The sequence below is a fragment of the Phaethon lepturus genome, unplaced genomic scaffold (genome assembly GCF_000687285.1).
Source record: "Phaethon lepturus isolate BGI_N335 unplaced genomic scaffold, ASM68728v1 scaffold368, whole genome shotgun sequence".
NCBI classification, from domain to species: Eukaryota; Metazoa; Chordata; class Aves; order Phaethontiformes; family Phaethontidae; genus Phaethon; species Phaethon lepturus.
Genome location: NW_010555258.1, coordinates 69,764 through 77,122, shown reverse-complemented (window position 1 = coordinate 77,122; position 7,359 = coordinate 69,764).

The following is a 7,359-nucleotide window of genomic DNA, read 5'->3' as shown; positions in this document are numbered from 1 at the left end:
TTTTCAGTAATGATTCACAGTCAAGGGTCTGATAGAAGCCTGTTTCACTGAGTGCCCAAGCTCTAACTAAACACATCATATTTCATGAGCCATAGCACAACACAATGCAGTCCTAGTGTAGTGTATACACACACTTGCTTTTTGCAATTTAAATTACTAAAAAACTAGTAAGTAATATCATCTTTGCACTACATGGGTGTAATTAATATGCACAAAAGAAAAAGAAATTAAAAATAAAGAACTATAATTTTTAATCTGGAAAAAAGGAGGTGACCAGTGCTCACTAATGAATTCAGAATTCTGAAACCAATTATGATTGAAATCATCTATTTTGGATTTTTCCAGAAGGCAGCTTTTTTTTTCCTGTTCTGTATGTGCATGATTAGCTCAGGCCTGCACCTAGGTCTGTCTTGTTTAACTTTTCTGAAAAGAGGAACGGAGAAATCTATAAAAAAGCACTAGCTTTTACAGTTACAACTTCACTGATTTTGTTGGCAATGACAGGTGTCCCTAGGACCAGCTGGCCAGAATTGACTGCAGATCTATACAGCAGTCCTAGATTTTGTCACCTTTAACCTATTCTCCTTCCAACACAAGACTTCAATTAATTTGGAAAGCACCCTGGAGTCATATAAAGTTTCCATGGAAACTTTTGTTCAATCCTTTGACCCGTTTATGTAAGACAGTACATGCTATCAACTGGCAGCATTTTTAAATAATATATTTCATTAAAAAAGGTATTTGAAGGTTTGATTAAGTGACCCAGTTAGGAATCACACTTGTTATACTACTTCCATGCCTGATACAGATACTGATTTCTGTGTTTTCCTAGGTAGCCTGAAGGGAACTTGCTAGTGTATTCCATATGGCAGAAGACTTTCCTCTCTATTTTCATTCATGTGGCTCTCCGAAAGCTGTATTTATTAACAGCAGATGTATTCAGCTGGAATTCAGAAGGCCACAGGTCAATTCAGAACTGCAGGGCTTAAGCAGTTCTCTAATATTTCAAGAATAGCTCCCAGGTCACCCCAAGACCATACAGGAACTGCAAAATAACCTGAAACCTCAGGAGCAAGTAAAATCAAGCCAATGTGGCTCCTAAGACTGCCATCATCAGAGTGCTAAGATCCAGTTATACGCCTCACTCACAGCAAGAGCTATAGAGAACCATTAACAACTTCTGCCTGAGGACTACTCCCAAACCTCTGACATACATACACTGCTGCTGCCAGCCTCACGAATACTCTAGCACGTAGCTCATGGGCTTGAGGAAGGCTGCCCATGTTTGTTAGAGACACAGAATACAATTTCAATTATAGTGATGGTTATTAAACATGTATTATAAAGCAATCTATTAACATATTGGCTTTCTTCATGAAAGTGAACATATATATATAGCAATCGCTGCATGTTCTTTTGAATTTGGTAGAGTGTGGGAATTCAGAAATCATTTTTGCATCAAACGTAAGAAAAGGATAAGATTATTACTAGACACCCTAGAGCCCTGGCAATGAAATACTGAATCATTTATTGGAAAACAATATATGGGGGAGGGAAGAATAGAAGGCAAAATAAAGAGAGTGCCTTCTGTGCAGGGTCCTCAGAATTATAAATTGAGACCATGCATGGCTGTGTTAAACAGAACTAACACTATGCAGGGCAGAAATGGATTTTCTTAAGCAGATTCCATATAATGGGCTTGGTAACTTTGAGAAATGGCTTTCCTTAATGCTCATTCTATTGATGTAGAGCCTAAAGACAATTTTTCTAATTAAGCAATAAATTACAGCTGAAAAAGTCTGGTAAGTCACTATTAGATCTGTGCAGAGCTCTGAACCTTCAGATTGCTGCAGACATGGCAAGCCTCTTACCTAACTTTACTTATTAATTCTTGCTTCTCCACCTGATTTTTCTTAGGGCTTTGAGATCAAAAAGCTCCCTTCAGACCTCACGTCACTCAAAAGGTAGATGGTTTTGGCTCACAGGTTATATTTACCACAATAACTTTAACAGCTCCTTAACTCTCTTAATTTTCCTTCATTTTACTCCATGAAGCTGAAAATCCCTTATTACAGTTTTGCTCTGTGGTTTTTTTTGTTTCTGTTTTTTCCCTTCTGAGGGGCTGGAGAAAGGCATTGTCGATATGCTATCTTTCTTTGTGCTCAACAGCTTGAAAGTTATGACAGATGTTTGATTCCTTACAGATCATTGAGAGGCAGCCAAAGGGCATGCTCCAAATAGTCTCACTAAGAGCATATCAAGGTAAACCTGCTTTTTGACAGTTATACATATACCTTTAAATTGCTTCAATTGACAGAGGCAAGACCCAAAAATTGCTTCTAGACATTCCCTTGGAATGCCCCAGCAATCCTTCTTTCTGTAGTAAACCTGGAGCTAAGCAGATGATTTTAGATCATTTCACTTTTTCCTTTGCATTGTAAGGGCTTCTGAGATGTCTGTATTTGAGGAAGAAGAAATAAAGAGGCAACCTTCTCACCTAATAATACAGTTATTGGAACAGTCAGTGCAGAAAAGTTGATGGAAAGTGCAAGGAACAATTGTTTTAATGGACAACTATGGGGTAGCTTCTCCATGGGAAAAGTTCTTCATTAACCTCATTGGTTAAGGCAATGAGGCAACTGATTGGTAACTCGGGTAGAGGATTCATGTTCTCGTGATGAAAACGACATACTATGTAGTGACTAAAGGTTCTCAAAATCCACAAAAATCTCTAGCCTGTTGATCCTTCCTATGTTTGTAGCTTCAGCGGTATCTTAACTAGCTGAATAGAGAAATTACATCTTATACAGAACAGTATTTCACGTCAAATGTGTTTGTTCATGTACCATGAGACAGGTTAAGCAGAAGTAGCTCATCTACTTCGAAAACAGCCATTATTCTACATATCTGTACCATATACCTTTTAAACATCTCCTCAGGCTAGTGTAGAGTCTTTATCTACCTGAACGTACTTATTTCCACACTTCTTTAAAGATGCGGAGTGCAGATTTGACATAGGCATCCCATCGATTTCTACAACAACATAACCTGGCCACTTTTATTTTCTCTCACTTCTGTAAAGTATTGTATTTGCATTTTTCCTTAAAAAAACAGCTTAGCCAAGTGTTTTTCACATGTTCAAACAAATTCAGAGCCTAACAATGCAAATGAATAATACGAATTATTCTTTTCAGCCTAAATACTACTTCTGAAAAAATGGACACTACCCACCCCACCTTCCCAAAAAGTCCCTTACCTAGATATCTTTGCTGATGTTGCCCTGTCAACAAACCAGTTGGAAGGACCTCTGGAAATCTCTTGGTTTTACACTCCTAAATACATTTAAGAACAGAAGTATCATTACAGAACCCTTTTTCGTTTTCACTGCTTCGAATTCAGAAGAATTTTGCCTGAAATTCCATTAGTATTCAAGTTTCCCTTAAAAATTGTGGAGGTTTTTTTTAAATGGTGAATTGCAAGTAACTGACTTCCACTGTGTCACTGCTACAGTTACAGAATATCAAAAGATGGGACAAAATACCAGACAATTCTTTGGAAAAACCATTCTAGTTCATTTTAAATTACACACAAGTTTCAATAAACATCTCATAGAGAAGTAAGGTTTCCAAATCTGCAGTTCCATTTATCATTCTTTTTGCAAGAAGGTTTTACTCAATTGCATAGTTATGACAGAAGATTTAATCACAGTTAAGGTGCAAGGTTCTAGCCTGAATAAAAGTCTACACAGAAACTTTAGAAATGTGTTTAGTGTAATGACTGTGATTTTTTTAAAAATGAGAAATCTAGCCTTTTCTCCTTAAAGCCAAGCTTTTCCATGCTCAATCTATACCTTATCTCTTTGTTAAAACGTAAATTGTCTGACCTCAAAAGGCAGTACGTGCCAGCAAGTTATTACTACAGGAAGCATGTCCCTCCGAGAACATGTGAAAGAGGGAAACCTTGTTCAGTAAAGCTAAAGTTAAGCCAGTAAAAATCAAAATAATGAACTCCCCAAAACAAATCTTAAACATAAGACACCAAGCACTGATAATGGGAAGCCTCTCCACAAGCAATTTTAGAAAAGAAAGAGAACTCAGTGAACAAACATCTGATGGAAATCATAGGATAACATTTCCGTATCAGCTGGTGGAAGCTGACAGAACAGCTCCAATTCCTCAAGAAGTTTAAGAACTCGATTTGTGAATATCCAGTCACTAAAAAAGTATCAAAGAATACATTCACTTATTCATTTTAGCTAAGGAACTTCCAGTGTACCAAAAGATGCATACAACCAACATTTCTGAACATTACAATACTGTGACAAGACTAAAATCCCAGCAGGCTTCACTGAGGAATCACTAGTGGATTAGTGTGAAGCCAGACTAATCCTCTTTTCCACATGCTCCTCCAGCTATTTGAAAATAATGAGTTATGAGCCAGTGCAATACTACAGTAGCATTTAAAGTAATTAAACAACTATTGATAGCAATCAGATTAATTTCATTTAAGATTCTTTAATATGTATCCACTTCATCATTCTACACGTGGTCCTTCCCCAGCAGAAAATTACTATCTCAGGAAGATATTGCAACTAGGTTTAAAAATATAATAGTTTTATGCTGGGGAGCTCTGCCATATCATATAGCCTTTTACAGAAACACAATGTTTAACATGAATGTAAGAATAATAGTTCTGTGTTCAAAAAAGCTGATTCCTGATGAGCTCCTAGAACTCCCTAGCAAATCATGAGAATCCTTTTTGAAAGGATTCCTGCCGTCCAAAAACTTATTGTCATTTGGTGATAGTAGCTGCAAAGCCAGGTAAGTCTCTTTTCACATGAAACAACTGAAGAAAAAAGTACCCTCAATTTCCACAATACACTGTATTTGAAGTTTCTTTTCTATTTCATCAAGTTGAAGACACTTGAAGAAATTCTGTATTCTGGTTCAACCATTCACTTCAAAATAAGACAGAGGGGAGAGATTTATAAAAATATAGCTTGGCATTTCAGAAACAAAAACTTCCCCCCTCCAACTTACCTAAAACATATGCCTTCCATAAAACAGGCTCTGAGTGAAAATTATGACCACCTGTATGATTATGTTTCTCTCTGTTATTGAGAGAACTGCTAACAGCAGTGAACTCATTAACTATGGATCTAGACTTTGCAGGATGTACTTCAACAGAATTAGAAAGGAATTGATGTAACTCACCCTTCTGGAAAAAAACAAGCTTCTTGTGAAAGGCACTGTCTCAATCTATGCAATTCTAAAGGAACTTCACCAATATGTACAGAATTAAATATCTATTATATTTTCAATAGCTGCCTAAGGGATGCTGGAAGCAGGCAGATAGAAAATTATACTAGACAAGAAATCCAGACAGAGTTTTGCTGGTGGCAGAGGAAGAAGACTCTTCCATCAGTCTGCTATTCTGACATGGATTATCACAAGCCTGGCCACAGATCTTCGGCAGGTTAAAAAAGCTCAATCAACCTGCATTTTTTGCCTTAAGATTTCAGGCAATCAATTCCAAAATTTTAGACGACATTTTAAAACTAAAGAAGAATTTGTGCTGTCTCAACTGTGCGGTGGCAATGTGAAATGATTGTTTCAATTTTTATATTTAAATAACATTTATGTAACCCCCTAGGAATCTGCTTTAAAGGCCAAAGCCAACAATCAGAACTTATTTTCATTAAACAACCAATAAAACACTTTCTGAATTGTAGTATACATCACAGTTTCTAAGAAAAATACAAGTAGAACACAGTAATCTTCCTGACTATGACACATTCAGCAGCACTGTTCTTTGTTAAGGAAAGGAGAAACTAGAAACCAAAAGTGCCGGAACAAAAAAATTACACCCATACCAAAGTATAGATGCCTAAACTGGCTATCAGAGTGACCTCCAATTTTAAATGGTTAGGTCACAAATTGAACATACTCCCCACATTAGTCACTTAATACTTAGAAAAGTTCTCTCATCTATTTTTTTTAAAAGTCTTTGTGTACTGGGTAAGAACTTCATCTAAGTGATTTCTTTATTTTCTGGAGGCGGAACTTTTATGTAGGCTTAAAAGACCACAGCTGGTGATGAGAACAAGCTGGTGTCAAAGTAGCCTTCAGGGACAGAGCATATGCAAGAGACAAACATCTGAAATAGGGCCCCGATATCCTAGCAAACTACTGTGGCTTAACAAGGTACTACCTATCACGGGTACTGTAACAACTGATCCCAGATATGTTTTGAGGCTGTGGCTAACGGAAAGCAAAAGTACTTTGCACTTTCTGACTGAGTCTAAGCCATCAGCTGCATCAACTAAACTCAAAAGGCTCATCATTCTCCCTGTTCAGATACTCAGACAAGGATTCCTGCCAAAATTCCCCCTGTCTGTCTCTCACTAGTTTTAAATTCACACACTTGATTCAAGCAATTCAACCTAAAAGCAGTTATAGAAAATATTCAAGTACTTGGTTCTATAGAGTAATAAAATCACAAGAAAAAGTAACAATTCACAATGTTATTGCAGAATGTTAAGTGATATCCCTCTTCCATGCTACAGAAGAGGGAATTACTTCATCTAAACTATAATGAAACATGTGGAAATTGGAAATTAATGTCCATTTAGGTGGCTTTGTGCTAAAATGCAAGAAAAACACAGCTTGCTTTATAAACTGCTGGCACATTTGAAACTGAGCTTTACCATAATCCCCATTAAAGACTCTTTTAGGGACAGCTCCATCGATTTAGTACCTTTAACACAAATGGATCAAGTCTTGCAGTGTTCCCTCAGTGCAAAGGAGACAACTTCAAGGAGTGTTTGAAATGCAGAATTTCAGACAAAGGCAGAAACTACACTACCACTTGTGGAAGCACACATTTATACAGGTTCTTAAAGGGTGTGATGTTTTAGCACTTAATGACCTTGCATATAACAATGGTACTAAAGGGGGGAAAAGCTCTTCCTCCCCACCATTCATACAGCTGTATCAACAGAAGCATGCCACATGTTATGTGATCCTTCCCTTGTGCTTTGTTTTGACATAAATCAGGAGATCAGCTCCCAGCAGTCACTCCAGATCCGCCTTCTGTGGCTGTAACACTCCCCATATCAACACTGCCAGTGTCCAGTTCAGAAAAGAGGTTTTCCCCTTAAACAAGGACAGGGAACTTGTGCCATACAGAAGACCCCATGTGCAAGTTAGCCGGCTCCTACAGCTCACTCTTGCCAACAGAGCCCTGAGCACCCTCCCAGCAAGGCTGCTGGATGTGGGAGCTGAAGGGTCTTAGCAGAAAAGCTGCATCACCAAAACGCCGTGAGCACAGATCTGTGCACCAGCCACCAAAGAGAGTTGC